Source organism: Lycorma delicatula, chromosome 12 (assembly GCF_047948215.1).
Source record: "Lycorma delicatula isolate Av1 chromosome 12, ASM4794821v1, whole genome shotgun sequence".
NCBI lineage: Eukaryota > Metazoa > Arthropoda > Insecta > Hemiptera > Fulgoridae > Lycorma > Lycorma delicatula.
Window position 1 is genome coordinate 65,687,340 of NC_134466.1, and position 17,200 is coordinate 65,704,539.

At 34.2% G+C, this 17,200-nt stretch overlaps 1 protein-coding gene across 2 annotated transcripts in view; it reads right to left on the bottom strand.

Annotated features, from left to right (window-relative positions):
• LOC142333408 (ATP-binding cassette sub-family C member 4-like) overlaps nt 1-17,200 on the bottom strand; it is a 200,339-nt gene that overhangs the window by 102,433 nt on the left and 80,706 nt on the right. The window lies entirely within an intron of this gene.

The window sequence follows — 17,200 nt, forward strand, 5'->3', positions numbered from 1 at the left end:
GTATGACTAATACTAGATTATACTGCGTTGTATCTCCACCTCTGTCAACAACAGTGCTGCACTCCTCCACAAATATGAACTTCGCTTAGACGGGTACCTTTTTTTTAGTACTATAATTTGAAAGGAATGACATTTTTTTTAATATGAACACATAAATAATAATAAACTGTATTAGGGCCTCGCTATATTTTAAACGTAATTCGCCATTTAATTGCTAATACTGAGCTTAACATTTTTCACCGTAAGAAACTAGTTTTTGTGTATCGATTGTTTTTCTACTGAATAATCCGGTGTTGCAGATGTATTTTACGTAGTAGCATTTTGATGTTAGTTCTTAGCAGTCGTTTAAAAATCTATACTGTTTTTATTTCTTAATAATAACTTTCTAAATTAAATTTAAGTAATCCTTTTAGCGAGAGATTATTCAAATTATGCGTCATCCCAAGTTCAACAGTAAAACGCTAGCTCGCCAGCGGCAACTCGAGTAAACAAAATGATTTTTATTTTACTAATATTATTAATTTTTTCCTTTTTTAATTCTTTTTTAGTTTACTAACATTAACTTTTTTTTTTTTTTTTTAATTAAAGTTTTACTATTTTCTTAGCGCATACATCCACAATACTACATGGTGTCTGATAAGTTAATATTTATTTTTAAGTTGATAATACATAATGTTGAAAATCATTTCAACGGTAACTGTCATATAAAAAGCGAGATTATTCCTTATAGTTCAGGCAACTCAAAATGCCTCCAGTTCTTAGCAAAGAAGAAAGAACAAAATCGAAGTAAGGTGCGAAATATGGAGATCGGTGGTTCAATCCAGGGTTGTGAAGAGCTGAGAATAGTAAAAAACCAACATTTAAACCAAAAACTCTTAGAACCTACCGTCGTAAATTAATTACAACCAACAGGTTCTTATCGGATTTGCCACGTTCTGAAGAAAACGTTACCGGAATACGAGCTATGTTTGAAAGAAGCCCTAGAAGGTTCACCAAGGCATACAGAGAAATCGGAGTAATAACTACACCATTCACACTGTTTTAAATAAAGACTTCAATTTCCATCCCTGGAAGTTCCATTACGTCCAGCAACTCTTTTCCGAGGATTGCCACCCGTGTATGGATTTTCAGAAATCATGTTAGGATGAAAGGAAGATATCCCAACCCCAAGGGGTAAGATACCCACCTTGTGACGTTATCGGTCGTCACACCATACCTCCTTTCCAAGCCCTGAGGGGCTTTACCGGAGGTCGTCTTTAGATCCTCTAACTGAATGCATCTGTCATCAGCAAGGCCTCGGTCGGGATGCCACCGATGTAAACGCCTCGGCAGACATTTGCATCACTAAAATACATATCAAATTTCGCCTTCACGCAGGCCTCAAACGGACATCTTCATATTCAAGGTAACATAATTCCCTCAAACTAACTGAGCGAAACCGCGGAAGCGCGAGCCCCGCGCCTAGTCCAGGATTTGAAAGCACCGTTCGTGACTGTGAATGCCTCAGAAAACGAACGAGTTGAAAGTTAAAGCAGTGCTACACTCAAACCGATCAAAATTATGCCTTACGCAACAGAGAAATTCAGACCTACACCCAAATAAGTCGACCAATTTAGATCACCTAACAAGAAGAAAGCAACCTCATTCCGATCCGCGCAGGAGCCGGGGATAAACCCCGCACCCCCACCCGGTCCCATTATGGTGTCTCGCGTGGCATTACCAAGTCACGATCAGGACCACCACCGGCGAAGGGAAGCCACACCCCCGGCGGCGCGGACACCCCCACCAGCGGAAGCCCCAAATCGAACCACAAACAATACCAATATAACCGTGGCACGATGCCAATGCGCCTACCTCCAATCGATCTGAAATGTAGGCCGGAACCCTAGCCACCCGAGATCCTACCACGATCGAGTACCTCGATTAAACTACCTTAGATAGATATCCTAACAAAATTTTATGAACTGATGAGACAATTTCCCATGTCGATGGTTTGTTAATAGGCTTAACCGTCTCACTATTGGAGTAATGCTAATTCAGTAATTACTGTTGAAAAAACGCAATCACGTCCAAAAGTAACAGCGTGGTGTGGAATGGACATAGACCGATGCGGTGGGTTCTTATCTTTTACGGAACACAATGAATACTGAACGCTACTCGGATTATGAACTTAGTGTTGCTTATCGTTGCTTAAAGGTATAACACTGTAGAATTCATATTTTTCCAGGGCCTTCACGCTTTGCTCCTGTTGTTTGCGACCGTCTGGATATTCACTTTCGAGAAAGACGGACAGGTCGTCGTGGGCCGATAAAATGGCCCGCTAGAAGCTCTGATCCGACACCTTATGACTTTTTCCTGCGAGGTCGAGCTAAAGAAGAAGTTTACAAAACTCATCCGAGGATTCTTGATGAACTCGAAGAAAGAATCCACGATTCTTTGAACGCAGTAACCTACGATTTCTTAAGAAAAGCCGTGGATAATGTACCAAAACGTTAATACTGTGTACTGGCAATCCCGGTGCTTATTTTGAATTCTAATGGGGGTTTTATTTGGGATAATAAGCGTCGTTAAACTTCCATGACCAAATAAATGTTAAATTTATATAAAAATCGCTTAGAATGGAAATGATAATAGATACTAGCTTATCAGACATCCTATATATAATTAAAAATTTCAATGTTGTCTTTGCCATTTCTTTTTTTAACACGACTAAAGATCTGTTCACACAATCAACTATGTAAACAATGCCATGCTATGTTTTTACTGTCAGTTGTTCGAGTTACTTTTAAAATTTGCTTATCTAACATAATATAGGCGCATACCGTAATCTTTCAACTGAAAGATTAAGGTCTCGAATCTCGATTAGGTTTGAAATTATTTATACGCTACAAAATTTATCTCCCATAAAGTGATTGTAATTGACCGTAATCCTATTTTTCTTTGAGAATAAACAAATAAATTTGTTTCGCGTGTTCATCACCATATGATTTACCTATCCGCTCTTGTACCATTTATCGTATGCTTCCATTCTCTTCTATTCCCGGCTAAACTTTGAGATTTTAACAATTCCAATTTCTTTTTAAATTGCCTATAATTCTTTATCTTTTCCAGGCTCTCTTTTATCATCTCCTATTCATCAATCTAAGTGTTTTAATAAACTACGATCAATATAATAATTAATCGATTGATTAGATAAATTTATATTTAATCAACCGTTCGTGATTTGTATTAATAATAAAGTGATAATACCATAATGTATTTCAGTAATATTCCAAGATTACATGTAGTTATTTGGTTCTTAATTTACAGTTATTTAATAATAAATGAAACCAGACATGATTGGACAAATCTTCTCTTTGAGGAAGTAAAATTATATAAATACTTATCAATAAATCTGGCGTATAAATAGATCTTGATTGAATTGACGGTTGTTGCAAATAAATAAGATGTATTTAAAGAATTAAACTCCCTCCTTTGAAAAAAAGTTTAAAGTTTGCGTTCGTTCATCTACAGCGGGCTAACCTTTAGTTTTATATATATATAGCCAATTTTCTGCTTAAAATGAGCATGTTTTAAATGCAATTTTCTTTTTTTTTAGTTTAATACTTGCTACGCTCTTCCCGATTCAGCTATCCTAGAGTTCTCAATTTACTATTGTCTGCATTCTGCAAATTCTGCAGCTTTCATTTTTTAAATAAAGAATCATATTTCATAAGGTTTACAACATTTATTGTTAAAAATATTAGGAGACACAAATATGAAAACAAAACAATGTTAAACTAAAAAATGAAAATGTAATCATATAACAAAATAAATTAAAATAAATGTTATTTATTTGGAATAACAACCGATCCAATAAGATCGATAATCAGTAATCCCTCGTTTAACGCGGTTTTCACTCAACGCAATTTCGATAAAAAGCAGTTTACAAATTGTGGTAAGATTTGCTTAACGCGGTAATAATTTCCAAATAATGAGGTTTACAATTTTTTTTAATCTACGAATTTAGAACAGGGGAATTACTTTTCATCCTACACACACACACACACACACACACATATATATATATATATATATATATATATATATATATATATATATATATATATATATATATATATATACCGGGTAATTCAAAAAGAACTTCACATTTAAAAGCATATAAAAATTGATTTAGATAATTTACAAATTCAGTTGAGGCCTCATTTCATGGAAAAACAAATCAAGTTTGTGACCCAACATTCACTTCGGTTCGAAATGGCTTCCATTTGTAATGCGACTTACAAATGTCGATTTCATTCAAAACTGTAACCAGCAAATCGTGCGTTATCTCTGCAGCTGTGGCGTTAATTCCAAGTCTTAGCTGAACAACATCGGCAAAAAAAGGCGGTACATAAACCCGATCTTTAATGAAACCCCACAAAAAAATCTAGGGGGTTAAATCTGGGGAGCGAGGTGGCCATGCACCAATTGAATTTCACGACCGATCCACCGACTTGGGAATCAAGAATCCACAAATTTCGAACTTCTAGGCGGTAGTAAGGTGGTGCCCCGTCTTTCTGATACTAATTGCGTCCATCTGGTCATCATCGTCTAATTGAGAAATTAGAAAATTTTGAAGCATGTCCAGATAAACGACACCAATTACGGTTGCCTCCTGGAAGAAGATCGGGCGGTTCTGTCTAGAAGAACAACCTGTCTCAACGAAGGTTTGATGCCAAGACTAAATTGTATACCTACTAGGAGGCTCCGTACTGTACTCTTTACGAAAATTACCTCGAACTGCAGTTGACTGCAAATCGTGAAACCAAAAGACACAGCGAGCACGTCCAACACTAGTATCCATCAGTATGCTAATTTCTAACAACACTGGTGTCAGAATTCGGTACTAATGAACTACAAAAATCAAAATTTGATGTGTTTTACTATGAAATGAGACCTCAACCGAATCTGTAAGTTATCTCAATAGATTATTAAATGACTTTAAACTTGTAAAATGCTTTTTTAATCACCCGGTATGTATTCATAATATTAATGCAACATTAATCCTTTGCACTCGAAGTATCTTTTGAGGTGATAGACTAGAAACTCGAAGCAATAATCAAGATACACTCACAATTAATTAAACAATACAATGCAATATAGGCAGATACAATATTTCTTTGTTCCCACATGGAAACAAGTCGAATTGTGGAGAATTATATCACGTCCCAGTAAGGGGATTTGTCTAGTGTAAAACGTGGTGTCTACAATATCTACAGATTTTTTTTTTTTGTCTTCAGTCATTTGACTGGTTTGATGCAGCTCTCCAAGATTCCCTATCTAGTGCTAGTCGTTTCATTTCAGTATACCCTCTACATCCTACATCCCTAACAATTTGTTTTACATATTCCAAACGTGGCCTGCCTACACAATTTTTCCCTTCTACCTGTCCTTCCAAAATTAAAGCGACTATTCCAGGATGCCTTAGTATGTGGCCTATAAGTCTGTCTCTTCTTTTAACTATATTTTTCCAAATGCTTCTTTCTTCATCTATTTGCCGCAATACCTCCTCATTTGTCACTTTATCCACCCATCTGATTTTTAACATTCTCCTATAGCAACACATTTCAAAAGCTTCTAACCTTTTCTTCTCAGATACTCCGATTGTCCAAGTTTCACTTCCATATAAAGCGACACTCCAAACATACACTTTCAAAAATCTTTTCCTGACATTTAAATTAATTTTTGATGTAAACAACTTATATTTCTTACTGAAGGCTCGTTTAGCTTGTGCTATTCGGCATTTTATATCGCTCCTGCTTCGTCCATCTTTAGTAATTCTACTTCCCAAATAACAAAATTCTTCTACCTCCATAATCTTTTCTCCTCCTATTTTCACATTCAGTGGTCCATCTTTGTTATTTCTACTACATTTCATTACTTTTGTTTTGTTCTTGTTTATTTTCATGCGATAGTTCTTGCGTAGGACTTCCTTCATCTATGCCGTTCATTGTTTCTTCTAAATCCTTTTTATTCTCGGCTAGAATTACTATATCATCAGCAAATCGTAGCATCTTTATCTTTTCACCTTGTACTGTTACTCCGAATCTAAATTGTTCTTTAACATCATTAACAGCTAGTTCCATGTAAAGATTAAAAAGTAACGGAGATAGAGAACATCCTTGTCGGACTCCCTTTCTTATTACGGCTTCTTTCTTATGTTCTTCAATTGTTATTGTTGCTGTTTGGTTCCTGTACATGTTAGCAATTGTTCTTCTATCTCTGTATTTGAACCCTAATTTTTTTAAAATGCTGAACATTTTATTCCAGTCTACGTTATCGAATGCCTTTTCTAGGTCTATAAACGCCAAGTATGTTTTTGTTTTTCTTTAATCTTCCTTCTACTATTAATCTGAGGCCTAAAATTGCTTCCCTTGTCCCTATACTTTTCCTGAAACCAAATTGGTCTTCTCCTAACACTTCTCCTAACCTAACACTTCCTCCACTCTCCTCTCAATTCTTCTGTATAGAATTCTAGTTAAGATTTTTGATGCATGACTACAGATTTTTATGTGTACAAATTCTTATGTGGACAAATTTCTATGACTGTACGTAATTTTATTACAGGAATTAGTTTATAACATATGGATGTGCGTAACTTTTTACGGGAAATGATCTCTCAATAGAACGCTCCTGAAAATTTGCAAAGCAATTTGATATTTATTTAGCACCACCATATTATGAACTTTTCTTTCTTTTCCTGTTTAGCCTCCGGTAACTACCGTTCAGGTATTACTTCAGAGGATGAATGAGGATGATATGTATGAGTGTGAATGAAGTGTAGTCTTGTACATTCTCAGTTCGACCATACCTGAGATGTGTGGTTAACTGAAACCCAACCACCAAAGAACACCGGTATCCACGATCTAGTATTCAAATCCGTGTAAAAATAACCGGCTTTACTAGGACTTGAACGCTGGAAATTTCGACTTTCAAATCAGCTGATTTGGAAAGACGCGTTCACCACTAGACCAACCCGGTGAGTATATTATGAACTTAATCGAAAACTGCCGCACACCGGTGATAAAATCTTTATTACCGATTTATTGATAACAAAACTGGCCGAACTGTGTCATGATATCCTACAAATGATGATCTTCAAGTAACGAATACAACCGGCCAATGCTAAATAAAAACCACCAACAAAATTTTTATTCTCGAAAACAGCGATGATAATTAAAAATGCTTTCTATTCTATCTGTAGTATGTACGTGTAATGAAATGCGAGTACAGTTTTTAATTTTTATAATATGAAGTCTACTTTACTTTTTTTTTAAGTTACATGAATTATCTGATTTAAATATGAAATATTCATATCGCATATTTTGTTTTTTTAATTAAAAACAAAAAAAGGCTTCACAACCCTTTTATTGTACGTGATTTGAATCTCGTATAACGCGAAGTCTCTGTAAAACCGATTAACCGCGTTTTACAACGGATTATTGTACACGCCAAATAAGATCTTATATAATTTTACTCCGTCAAAGCGAAAATTTGTCCAGTCCATTTCTGGTTTACGTTTATTATTAACCAACCATAAATTTATAATTAGTTTATTAATTTCTCGTATAATTTAGTTTATCATTATCAACCGTAAGTGAAGGGCCAGATAAACTAAACGTAATTAAAAACATGAATAGTAATTATAGTGAACACCAGTGGCGCCTCGCATATAAGGACTGTGGCACTACAGCACCCCCTATTTCCATTTGATATTATCGATAGCATTTAATATAATGAGTCCTTTTTGCTTTATACTTGTACAATATATAATCCTTAAACTTAATGTCAGTACCCCTCAGGTAATGAAAAAGATACAAAAAGTTTTCTATGGAACTGTCGCTCCCGCAGTACCGACTCTGGCGTGCCGGTAGAAGTTAATTTTTTTTTTATTCCGCGTATGTTCGGAACGTTCCTTGTTCGTTCCCTTTTCTATTTTAGTCGATGGAAGGAATATGAAAGCTGTTTAGTTGTTTTTTACAACAGTGAACAGAAGATGGCGGAAAGCAAGGGACCGCCAAATCTGTTCAAAAACACGCTTAAGGGCGAAAGAGAAGGTAATTAGTAAAAAATAATTATTTATTTGTTTCTGTGTGCGTAGAAATTTAAATGAAGCACCTTTAGACTATAATGTTTTTAAGCGGACATATTATTAAGTTATTATCTAATTATATTAAAAATATTATCTGCATTGATATTTTATTATTTATTCGGTTAAACCGAATACAGTATTTTTGAATGTGATTAAGTATAGAATTAGATTATTATCCTGCTTCCAGCTATTTCTATTTTATTCATTTTTTTTCGGTCCTTTTACTTTACAGAAAACTTTAACTATGACCTTGAAAAGTCCAGAAAAAGGTTTTCTGGAGAAGCACTAATTTTAGCTTCGAGCCGCCACTGGTTAACACATTAACTGGTATTGTTAACACATTAACAATACCTTACCCTCCCCGACCAAAAAAAAATCGTATTATAAAGAAAGGAATATTCTTACTATTTTTCAGTACAGCATGTTATAGAATGAATATTTTTAAATTTATTTCTTTTTACATACTTTTTTTAATTTTAATTAAAAATTTAGACAAGTTTTAAAAATATGCTATCTATATAAAAACAACAGCTCACAAGATATGTAAGCACGAGAAACGCGTGTCTTAATAAAAATAAAAAGTAATCCAGAGAGAATATATGTATGTAAATTTTATAAGTAAAATTCACCGGTCAAAAAACACCAAGTTATGACTAATTTTTGGAATACTCGCTTCAACCCGTTCATTCCTATTATTTAAAAAGATTGAAATACTGGTTTTGTAATAAATATATTTTGTATTACTTACTTGAGTTTAAGTAGTGATTTTTTTTTAACAAAGTGGTAAAACGCATCTGAATTATTCTTATTATAAAGAATCAACAAAAAAAGATGAAACTTTATTGCCAACCAACCCGAGAAAAGAGTTTTCATAAATGTTTTGTACTTATATATATCGCAGGGAGATGATAAAAACGGAAATCTGATGTTAAAATTACAACTACGTGGGGTGATTTCCCTAAATAAAGTAAGTGATTAGATCAAATCCTTTAACTGTTTTAATGATAAGATGAAATAAACGAGTCAGGACTCGCACAGCTCTCTGTTTCGCTTGTTACTACTCCCCTTTACCTTACCGCTCACCATCGGCGTCCGTGCCGGCCAGCGCTGCGTTTCTGATGTGACACACACAGTAGCGCAGAAACATTACGCGAGGAAGGTTGCGCGCATTTTTATTTTTGTTTTCTATATTTCTAGTTTAATAAGTACCTACCGTAAAAAATGGGTTCAGATATAGAAAAAAAAATCAAATTTAGTTTCTTTCTTTTCTTTTAGCCTCCGGTAATTACCGTTCATATATTATTTCAAAGGATGATATGTATGAGTGTAAATGAAGTCTAGTATTCTACAGTCTCAGGTCGACCATTCCTGAGATGTGTGGTTAATTGAAACCCAACCACCAAAGAACACCGGTATCCACGATCTAGTATTCAAATCTGTGTAAAAATAATTGACTTTACGAGGATAAACTTAACTTAACTTAGTTTAAACTCAAACTTAATTTGGTTTAATGAAACTATCAGGAAGTTTTTGAACAAGCAGCATGATAAAGAAAAACTTTCGTCGACTTGCGAAAAGATAGAAGAAGCTATCACAGTCACTGAACAATTTAAATTGGGACCGCTACTTAACTGCAACGGACACATAAAAAGTACTATTATGGAAAAAAAATACTTATTATTATTTAGTTTAAGTTTTAATACTTATTAATATAAGTACTGTTATGGAATAAGTAATTTGTGTTTCAATGTCTATTGTTGTATTACCTATTCTACATTTAATAACGCACGGTTTACTAAATAAATACTTTTAATATCTAAACAATATTATTTCATCTTTTCACTGATTTGATCAAATCACTTACTTTCTTCACTCCACAGAGTTGTAATCTTAACTTCTTTCGTGAATTGATCATCTACGTTAGGGATTTGATCAAATCTCCGTTTTCATCATTTCCCTCTCTTTTCCTGTTTAGCCTCCGGTAAATACCGTTTAGATAATTCTTCAGAGGATGATATGTATGAGTGTAAATGAAGTGTAGTCTTGTACATTCTCAGTTCGACCATTCCTGAGATGTGTGGTTAATTGAAACCCAACCACCAAAGAACAGCGGTATCTACGATCTAGTATTCAAATCCGTGTAAAAATAACTGGCTTTACTAGGACTTGAACGCTGTAACTCTCGACTTTCCAAATCAGCTGATTTGGGAAGACGCGTTAACCACTAGACCAACCCGATGGGTTTCATTATTCCCTTCTTTTTTTTTTTGGTTTGTTTTACCTCCGGGTCCGCACTCAAGCAATTCATTCCGCAGAGGATGAGATGAATGATTTGTAGCGTGTGTGAAAAATGCCATGCCTGACCGGGATTCGAACCCAGGACCTCCGGGTGAAAGGCCAAGACGCTACCACTAGCGCCACGGAGGCCGGCTTCATCATTTCCCTGCGACATAATACTGCACGCAAGATTTTTCAATTATTTTATTTAGATTGCAAGAAATGATGCAATCCTAAAAATTTGTTTAGAAAAATGATAAACAAATAAATTTTATTATATCCCTACAAAAAAACAATTTTTTTTTTCACAATTAATTGTTATTTTGTTATCTGTAAATTTAATACTGGTTTGATTTATTCAATTTTTTTTCCATGTTCAGTAGTGTTTTTTTATTTTTTTAAATTAAGTAAATTTATTTTATTGGAGGGAGTTAAAATTATTAATTGATAAAGCATTCTGTTATCTACACACGAAGAATAAGTAGGAAATTCATTTATAAATTAACTAAATACATAAATTAGTATGTACGACAATACTTGAGTTACGGCGTGTTATTGCAATTACCTGATGGCACCTAATTTTTCTTTACTCATACAATACATATTGTAATAATACTAAATGAAAAATATAAATTACAGTAATTCACAATAATAAATATTAAAACAGCTTATTTGCTACAAAGAATTTATATACTCCAGATACGTTACATTTTAAAAAATAAACTGTCGGTAAAATAGGTTTTTTATCCTAAGTTTTTAAATTAATTTTTATGATTTTTGTTTTGAAAATACTTTAAATAATAGAAGGCACCAACCTATCTATCATTATCCTACAATAATTCAATATTAACTAACAATTGTGACAATAACAAATATTCAATCGCGTATGAAAACAATAGGTTTTTAATAATAAAAAAATTATATTTCAAGATATTTGGAAAAACGTAAAATCTAGAACACCTGTGGAATTTAATCATTAAAATTAAAATGGTTACAACAAAGTATAAAAAAATGACAAAAACTTGATTAAACGATTAATACGCTAAATAAAATACGAACTAGCATAGGCGTGTTTTTATTAAGTTTTATAATTTAAATTTGCGTTAATTCTTTTTATCACTTTCCCGTCTAGTGCTATAGCAGTAGAAAGGAAAGTATTGCGCAGACTGTTCGGGAGAGCGGCCGTGTCCGAACACAGCCATCTCCTGGACATCTGCCGAGAGGACCCTATTCCACAGGGTTTAAGTAAACGGCCTCATGCCGTATTAGAAGTACCACCGTGAAGAGGCGGTACGGGGGTCGAAAAATGACAAACCAGGAGCCTCTATATCGCATAACCTATAAATGGAAACCGCGCGAAAATTCCGGCCGCGAAAGTGACCGTTGTTTTCACAATTAAATTTTGTTAAAACTATAAAAACTTAGACAACACCCCACGAAGAGACCACAATTTAATTCAGTCAACATATGCGACTCCTCCGGAGAAGAGGACGCTGCGTTGCTCCCTCCAAATAACTAGGGCCCCGGTAGGCGTATTTCTGCTAGTACCGAAAGGACTTCAGTGGGACGGACTGAAGGGAAATCACGCCGGGAGTACTAGGCTCAAAAGCTTAGTATCCCACGGTCACACCCAGTAAATAAATTTCTCGCTGGATAGGAACGCAAACCAGTCGATAAAAAAAAATTTTAAATTTATAACCGCCACTAAACAACCCATGAAACCCGCCCGATAATAGAAAGATACAGCAGCAAGGGACATTGTCCAGGCTCTGCGATCTGTAGGGAGAAATATTGAAACTCCCGTCATTCTTGCGTTCCTAATATCTAAAAATCAACTTCTAGATTTTTCGAAATTAGATTATATAATATATATTCAACAGGTGAACAGTAATTACAAATTTTCTCCATTTCCGACTATATTAAACGAAATATTTATTAGATTGGGGTTTGAAAATACTCTTCAGATAAATATCGGAAAACCATTCTCGGGGTTCAACCAACACAGCCACTAATATATATTTACGACGCGAGTGGCTGCAACTGCCTCCAGTCACTTAATAAAAAAAACATAAGAGAAACGAAGTACGGTCACCTCCCTCCTATTAGTGTTTGTCGGGTAACGCTAAGAACAGAGCAAAATCCATTTTTACCAGTACAAAGTACAGGTAACCAATTATAATTAATATTTTGAAACCGTTTTGCCGATCGTTCCGAAACCCATATTCGTGATCACTCAAAGTTTCGAGTCCTGTACAGACCAAACTGTTGCCCTGAAGACATTACAATAATTGATATTTTTTATCAGTTGAACAGACCTTAAATTTTTATTAATCACGATTATTCTTACAAGCATGAATTTAATGAACACATCAAAGTCCAAGGGGCAGAGCCGTTTGCCTAGAAGGGAAGGGTGAGCGAAGCGAGCCATCATCAGCTAAATATCTCTTGTTCGTGACGAGAAACGCAAGTAACCACATAGTTCGGGCAATGCCGCGACGGGTTTGCAAGTACAAATAAATAAATAAATATATATATATAGCAAACCATATACCAAATTTCATAGAATAATTTAGGAAAAAATTAAGACACTAATTTTATTAAAATAAGTACAAAAAAAAACTTTTTATTTAACCTTGTTTTATATACAATTTTAAATGCCTAATCCATAATAGTAATATATTACTTTTACAAAAAATACATTCGTGAAAAATATTTTTTTTTGTAAATTTTTGATCTTAACAATCTTTTCTAGCCTTAGTTTAATACAATTTATAACTACAAATTAATGACCTCGAAAATTTCGTAACTAATTGGTTTTTTCCTCAATTTGACAGCAATTTATAACAGATACTTTTCTATAGTTAATAATAGTATCGGGCATATGTTTAAAACATCATGTATTTTAAACAACAATAAATCACAAATAATAAATCGTAAAGCTTAATGTTTATTTCCATCTCAAATAACTTAACGAATTATAAAGTTAAGACTTTTTTTTCAGAGCACTAAAGAAGATTAAAAAATAAAATCATGTAGTCTCAGGAGTAAAGCAGACTTGAGAACGATACAGACTGTGGAGGGTACACACGCTGAGAGTCGCGGTAAGAGTTTCTGGAAGATCGCCGAGGGTAAACAAACTCTCACACGTGCACGTGCACACAGCCAAACTTGTTTCAGAGTTCCGTTCCATTTCGTATATAGCTACGACTCCTCTCCGATAGGCGTGTAGCTTTCCCCCACTACCTTTAAAACAGCAAGCAGACGTCGACGATATTTATTTACATTTTTACTAGGGTGGCAAAGTACTATGCGGGTTATTTTTTTATGTTTGTTCTCTAAAAAATTATTTTTTATTATAATAGAAAGAAAATTTTAGACCAACGAAATTTCGCTTTCGATATCTAAAAGAACTGCTATGTCAAACGAGCCACAAAAATTATAAGAATAAAAATTAAAAAACATATCTTTTCAACTCCGAAATTATTCAATCTTCTAAACGTAATTAATTAATTAGCGTTGAGTACTCGTCTGCATTATTTTGGCATTGGGAATCGTATGATTTTACCAAAAAAACGTTTAATTTCTTTTTATAGAAACTTTTTTTATTTTTTTTAAAAATTTGATTCGAAGATAAACAGCATTATCAACAATACTTAACGCGACAGATGTTAAATTGAGAGCTAAACTTCAAGCTGTAGACATTAAAAAAAAAAAAGAAAAAGCACACAATTATTTTTACATGGCTTATCAAATAAAAGTGTAATGTTTTTAGGGTGTATGTCTGTTGTATGTTTGTTTATTTGTTACACCGTAGCAGCTCAACGGCTGTACCGATTTATATATATATGACACCGCATTGGAATCCTTATGTTATAGCCTCATAGGCTATATATATATATATATATATATATATATATATATGTGTGTGTGTGTGTGTGTGTGTGTGGGTGTATAAATAAATTTTTGTTTAATAATAATGGGCTTCCCGCGGGGACTGCGTGAGAGGCTAGAACGGTGAGTCAATGCGAGCTCCTCGCGCGAGGCTAGACCAGTATCATCATCAGAGAACCGATTATATACAATATAAAAAGCTTGAAATATGCATGAAAAGTGTCAAAATATGCAACTTTAAATAATAAAAAAAATAGTAATTTTTAATTTTTTTTTTTATTTCAAAATCAGCATACAATTAGTAAGTAGTTGAATAACATATCGATAATTAACAATTATTAAAATTTTGTTACTTTTGTAAACGTAAACAATCAGGTACTGTTCCAAACGTTCGATAGTAAGATTGTGTCTTCGACTACTCAAAATATTTTTACAAGTTAAAAAGGATCGCTCCACATCCATTGAGGTAACTGGGCAGTATTTGAATTTGGGTGCTATGTTAGCACTTATTGTTTCTAGCAAAAATTAACCCGTCCCATTAATAAAACTATCAATTTGACAGTTCAAAGCCTAGGTTATTGTTCAAAATGTTTACAAATTTTTCTTTAAGTTTACACGGGAATACCTCTGACAAAGCGGAGTTCATTCGGCGGATTTTATTCTTTACTGAATAAATTCATGCAACGCCAAACCTTGAATTTCAAGCTTTTTAATACTCGCAATTATGTCGGAAAAATGAGTGCTAATCACAATTATGTTTTTTTATACTAGAATCGTTAAATGCTTTCTTGGATTGACAAACTGCCATAGCCTCTGCGCTATCGAAGTTTTACTACACCTTTGATGACCTCGAAATGTTCACTGTAAAACGGTACAGCTTCAATCCACGTTCCCCATCGAATAACCAACGGTTGAGAAGGTAAAGGCACATTTGGAAATTTTTCTTTATAGGCCTTATTGCGAGCAGGTGCCTTAAGAAACACTTTCTTTGTTGATAAAATCAGTTTATTTACAATCACAAACGTGGATCGTACGTCTTCAGCGAGTCCATGTACTCCGTGAGCAAAGAACGTCACATGTATCAAATCGGGATAAAATACTTGCGAGAGTTTTGGCTGCCTTGATCATACAGGGAGCAGCAGTTAAGAAAAATGTAAACACTCTTTCATCTACAGAAGGTCCAGGAAATATTTTTTTAATACCTTGATTCACAAATCGGGCGTTCATAGAATGATTTGTCTTTTAAAAGCCTTTCTAGGCCACCAGATAGGAAGAAGGCTCTAGTTTTAATGCACCGACAATTAAATTCGCAATGTAACGGCCACAACTGTCGGTAGTTTTCATCAGTTGAATTCAAATAATGCTATCCTCGAGTTCATTGCGTATTTCTTCCAGAACGTAGGTAAATTGTTGGTATGTAATTTTTACGCAATGTTGATTAATCTGGTATATTTTGATTCAAATAATATTTTCGCAAAAAATCTTTGAAGGTACGATTTGTAAGTTTGTGAAGAGAAGTATTACTTGTAAGTAACGCTTCACGTAAATCCATGCAAGTGTTTTTATTTTTTTTTGGTTTATCTTTGGAAGTGAAATCACTGTTACTTGCCGCTGTTATAAGTCGTTGTCGTGGGCCTTTCTTTTCCAATCCTGCGATTTAAAGACTTGTCTTGACATGCTGGTCGATTAGAAACTTTATTGTGCACGAAATATTTTTCTCCCAAACTCGACAATATAAAACATTTCCGTCGTATGTTAATGTTTCAGGATAGTCAACTATCCACAAAAATACTTTTTTTTTTCGGGAGGCATGATACACATTGAACTTTGCACAAATCAATAAAAAACTAAACAGATTAAATGAGCGCGTCAACAATAACATGCGTAATTTAACTGCCTAGTGGGAGAAGAACTGCAGTAAGCGTCCGCGACGCAAAACGGTATCGTCCGTCGTTGTCTCGCGTGAGTCCCAGTTTTACTTAGCCTCATAATATTTTTTTTCCTGTTTACCGTCCGAGAATTACCGTCAGGTATTACTTCAAAGGATGATACGTATGAGTGTAAATGAAGTGTAGTCTTGTACAGTCTCAGGTCGACCGTTTCTGAGATGTGTGGTTAATGAAAACCCAACCGCTAAAGAACACGATCTAGTATTCAAATCCGTATAAAAGTAACTGCCTTTATTAGGATTTGAATCTTATAACTCTCGACTTCGAAATCAGCTGATTAGAAAAAACGCATTCACCACTACACCAACTCGGTGGGTTGTCATAATAATATTATCCTACCAAAACAATAGACGCGCGGCTGCTAAGTTCGCTCTAAGAGCCGTGCGGCTAATAGGTTTGGCCAACTACAACGTAAGATTTCATTTATTAACTAGGTACCCTACCGAAAAATATTGTAAATATATCAAAAATTTGCATCATCACTAGATTTTAAGGGAAATATGCAATAAACGGTGAAAATGGGCTTAATATGGAAATGCATATAATCCGGTCTCTAATCATCATCATCAACTGGTAACAAACGGGGTGCCTCTGGAGCGCTGTTTTGAGAGGTATAATGGGGTGCTGTTATAATATCCCTACAAAGATTTGTCGTTTTTTTAGTTCAATTTTTTTATTTATTTATTTTTTTTTGCACTCCTGTTTTTTTAATTTCTATATTTTTTTATTATTTATTATTTTTAATATTCGCAATTCGATAAATACTTAAGAAGTGGTAATGTACAAGACTCTTAAGTGGCGGAAGTTGACTATTACGAGTTTTTTTAAGCTACAAAAATGTTTTGTTTACACACACCAGCGAGAATTACTGATCGTTTCTATTATTTTTAACTCTCAACTGCACACTTGGTAAAAGGGAAATTAGTCGGTAATTTATACGGCTTCACAT